This window comes from Mytilus trossulus, unplaced genomic scaffold, assembly GCF_036588685.1.
Source record: "Mytilus trossulus isolate FHL-02 unplaced genomic scaffold, PNRI_Mtr1.1.1.hap1 h1tg000050l__unscaffolded, whole genome shotgun sequence".
Lineage (NCBI taxonomy): Eukaryota > Metazoa > Mollusca > Bivalvia > Mytilida > Mytilidae > Mytilus > Mytilus trossulus.
Window position 1 is genome coordinate 3,891,527 of NW_026963292.1, and position 4,770 is coordinate 3,896,296.

At 31.7% G+C, this 4,770-nt stretch overlaps 1 long non-coding RNA gene across 1 annotated transcript; it reads left to right on the forward strand.

Moving 5' to 3' along the window:
• Positions 1 to 229: 229 nt before the first annotated feature.
• LOC134699250 (uncharacterized) lies at positions 230 to 3,314 on the forward strand. Its single transcript, XR_010103536.1, has 2 exons — positions 230 to 313; positions 2,853 to 3,314. It is a non-coding gene; the product is annotated as an uncharacterized LOC134699250 (long non-coding RNA).
• Positions 3,315 to 4,770: the final 1,456 nt, after the last annotated feature.

Genomic DNA, 4,770 nt, shown 5'->3' on the forward strand with positions numbered 1-4,770 from the left:
GCAGTAAATCTTTAAAATGACTACAGTTCAAGGATAATAAAACACGAAAAGCTCGCTATAATTAGTATTACGAGCATTGGTCTACATTTTATAATATAATTTACAAAGATAATAAATCCTGATAGTAATTGTTGTATTTTGAACAACATTAAATGTCAAACCATAATAACCAAGGTTTTTTCTTCTATTACATTTGTACTTATATCTAATTAGACAATTATTATTTCATCAAATATATGTATATAAACCTTTAAAATTAAATCCAGTAGCATAGATTTGGACAGAGTTGTACTAAACACAGAACACAAGCAAGGTATCTTACTTATTATTATTTATCTACATTTTTTTTTATAAACGACTACTATTATAGACTTTCAACATACACATTGCTAAGGGAATAACTCGACGAGATCCAAATTGTTTTTCACTAATTCCAAGATGACGTTCTGTAGCAGAGATTTTTATCATTATTGTTTAGACTAAATGCATGATTTGAATCAGATGAACATTCGTCTATTAACTTTTTAATGCAGGCAAAATACTAGTCTGGAGTATAAAATTTTTAATTCTGGTATCTTCGATGAGTTAATTTATACGTTAAAATAAACTATAAATCATGAATTGAAAGATTGGTTGAGGGCTAATCCAAACATTTGTTGGAAAGTTAAAATGTCTTTTATAGTTTACGTTCAAAGTAAGTTACACTGTGTCGTATATCCTTACTGTTTGACATTTTCTCAAATGTGTGTAAAGACTCTCGTTAATATATAAATGAGGTCTGAATGGTGATCTTGATTTTTTGAATTCTTTAAAGTTTAGGGCATTTTTCTGGATCCTTATAACGCTTATTATGTTACATTCTCACGAATATTATGTTGCACTAAATTGTTTATTTCTTAAATCAGTAATGTATTGTTTTGTTTCTCTTATTTTCAACACTTATTCTTTATACTTTTGCACCATTACTTATTGCACACTCAACATAGTTGCGTGACATGCTGTTATTCTATGTTTCTTTTTCTTCTTCTTATTATTTTTCTTCAACTTATTGTCCAGCTTTTTAAACGAAATTGTGTCAACCAATTTTAATGCAAATATACCATGATGTTCACCAGCATGTGCAGATTTGCAAACGGGGTATGGCATTTTCAAGATGGCTATTGTTACGATGGACTCTACTAAAATTAGAAAAAAAAATCAAAATTCTTAATCCTTCATTATGAGACCTAACTAAATGAATCTTTATGAATTTGTTACCTGTTATGCCTAGATGTAAGGAAAGTATTTTGAAACTTCTTAATGGCTGCCATTGGCCTGGAAACAGTGGGGAGGAAGTTTATCATTGACCCCATAGGAAAATACATTTAAACCTCATTGTCTTAAGGAATATTACACCAAACCCAATTAAACTACAGAAGGATGTGTCATAGCATGTGTCAATATTATATCTGTCTTTGTACTTGGAAATGATCACCGTTACCATGGAAACAGTAAATTGAATTTTAAAAATGGCTGCCGTTACCATGGCAATTGGGGGTGCCATCCACTATTGCGAGCGACAGCAAATCTAGCGTTGTATTTTTTGCTCATTTTGCTATTTTTTCTCTTTTCTTTATTTCAATAGACCATTAATGTCAATTCTGTAAACCACACCCAGACTCTTGTAAATAAACCATATCACATTAATTTTAGACTAAAAGATACAAAAAATTTATTGACAGACAAATGGAAATCAATGTCAGAAAAAAATCCGATAAATTTCGTTGATTTCGCTATACAGCTAAATCTTTGTAAGAATACAGATGAGATTATAGAAATACTTCTAATTGTCGCTTTTTCACCTAGTTTATGACCTTTAACATATGGACTTAATAAATCTAAGACAATGAAACAATTACTACTGGTTATTGATATCACTGACACCATTTGTATTTTTTTTTTCGTTGTAAAAGGCACGATCAATTTAAGTTAGAAAAATGTTGAGTTTTCTCAAATATTTACCGATACCATTTCGTATACAATAATGGTTTCCGTATAAATTTACGTGAAATGGTCTGAAAATGATTGACGAAGACAATATCATATTGTTAGCTTAGTAAGCAGCTCGTTCATTATCATTTAAGCTAGGTTAATCAACTATTAAAACTGTATCAACGATTTCATGTTTAGTATCTATATTTGACATGTGTAGAGTCACGAGTATGTATTTTAAAGAGTTTTTATTATCTCAAAAACCATGTTTAACCCCGCCGCATGTTTGCGTCTGTCCCAAGTCAGGAGCCTTTGGCCTTTGTTAGTCTTGTGTGTTTTTAAATTTTAGTTCATATAAATGTATATGTTTTGGCGTTTAGTGTGACGTCCATTTTCAAAAGTACCCATTTTTCTAAGGGGCTAGCTGATTTTACGATCGTTTTTATGAACATTTGAATCCATGTTTGTACTTGTTTTATTTCCGATACAGCAATTTAAGCTATCATGTTTAAGAACGAGAACGTCATTGTTCTAAATGTTGGGGTAATTCCAAGCATGTTATTAAACACAGATTAGCATGAAGTCGTTAATGATAAAAACAAATACGAGAAAAAAAATTATAACTAAAGAAAAAACTTTCAAACAGTTATTTCAATTGCAAAACAAAAAAATTAAAAAGTATAAATCTGTCACAAGGCTGCGTAACATGGAAGCACACACAAAAATTATGAAACAACACTCGTTTTGTCCTTCTTAAGTATTTTTTTTATAAAGTTTGATATGACTTTTAATGATATTATTTTGAGCATTACCATATGCATAATTACTACAAGAAGGTCATTCAATGATGATAAATGTTAATATAATGCATTTTACTTCAGATGTTTCACACTTTAACGGCTGTATGTCTCTTAGTGCTAACAAGCGTCACCACGACAAGTGGTTGCAGACAATGTACAGTCAATGGACAGCAATATAGAGGAAATTCCCGCTTTCAGTTTACACAAGGCTGTTCGCGTTATAATTGTGTGTGTAACTGTGATGGTAGTTGGAACTGCCCTGCTGATGATACAACAAACATCTGTTCTGGATCAAACATAAGCAATGGCGGGTCTAATTCGAACTGCAGGACTTGTCGAGTTAGAGGACAAACGTACACAGGAAACAGTCGTTTCCAATATAACAGTGGCTGCTACCGGTTTAACTGCGACTGCAACTGTGATGGAAGTTGGAATTGCCCATCAAGCAGGACACAAAACATTTGCTGAAAAGTTATGTTTTGGACATTTAATCGCATTTGATTCAACTTAATTATAATATTGATTAAAGGCTGATCTAAAATGTTTCTTTGTTATACAACTTACATTATTTTCTAATCGTTCAACACTTTGTATAAAGTTATTAATAAAACCGATATTAGTAGAAAATCAGTCCCCGAGCTGGTACAATCGGCATTGTACTTCAGTACTGACAAGATGTATACCAAACCATTCCATAAATGTCTGTTTATAAATTGTGCGTTAATTCAGAAACACAGGTTTCAGACCCCTCGATCGTAGTTGGTCTTCTGATAGATTTAGGTTTTATTTCTAATACGTTTTGATCATGTATCTCTTCGACTGATTTGGTTCTTATAACCCCTGGGGTTTCTAATATTCAGCTTTGAGCTTCCCTGGAGAAGAAAGATCCAGAAAAGCCAGAGGACGCATGACAGTATTTTTATGGGGGCTTTTTTGGTTTTGTTTTCACGCAGTGAATTATTGCTACAATGTATGTGCAAAATATACCAACGGAACATTCAAGCCAGTAAGACGAAAATAAACTAACAGCACGTGTTCGAAAAAACAATAAAAGGGCCAAAAGACAAACAATTTCATACAAAACACAAAATAGAAAACTTAAGATTGAGCAACACAAATTAACAAACACTTTAATTGATTTAATTAAGGAATGACTGTAATATTTTTTCTGTCTATGAAGAAATAACATAAAAAATGTGGTGCACACTAAATAACCCGCGTAGCGGGTTCTTTTAAAGTGTGCACCTCATTTTTTATGTTATTTCGAATAGACAGATAAAATATTACAGTCATTTCTTATAATTTAATTCTAGATTCCATTCTAAACGGGTGAAAACCATGAAAAAAACGTTGATGACGTCACGGTCACATGACTAAATTATATCAATGGGCTGATAAACTAAACAACGTTAGCCAATCAGAAGACGCGTTACATCCAATATTTAATTATTGTTATTATTAAGGGTTTTTTATATCCTTCACTTTTGCTTTTTTATAGATATGCATTTTAATTGAAGAACTGATAATTACAAAACGAATTATCATGATTATTTAATTAAAGTATAATAAGACCGTAAATTCAATCCACGATATTTATTTAACAACGGAAACATAATGAAACCACAAAACCACCGAATCATTGTACACAATTTTTTTTTTAGATTATGTTTAACTTTATCAAAGACAAAAGCTGTTCAAATCAATATTTATATATATTTAAAAAAGATGAAAGTTACCAAAGGGATATACAATCTCATACGTCCAAAACGAACTGACAGTGCGACGACAGAAAGCATAACGACGATAAGACAAATGAAAGCAAAAAAAATAATAACAGAGAATACTAAAGAATATGCAACACCAAACCGGCTAAATTCCGGGGTTGATCATAGGAACTTTGGTCGAATAAGCAGGTCCTGTTCCATAGTTAGCACCCGTCGTGTTGTGCATTGAAGTCCTTGACTGAATTGAATTACCGTCGCCAATTTTTAGACTGGAT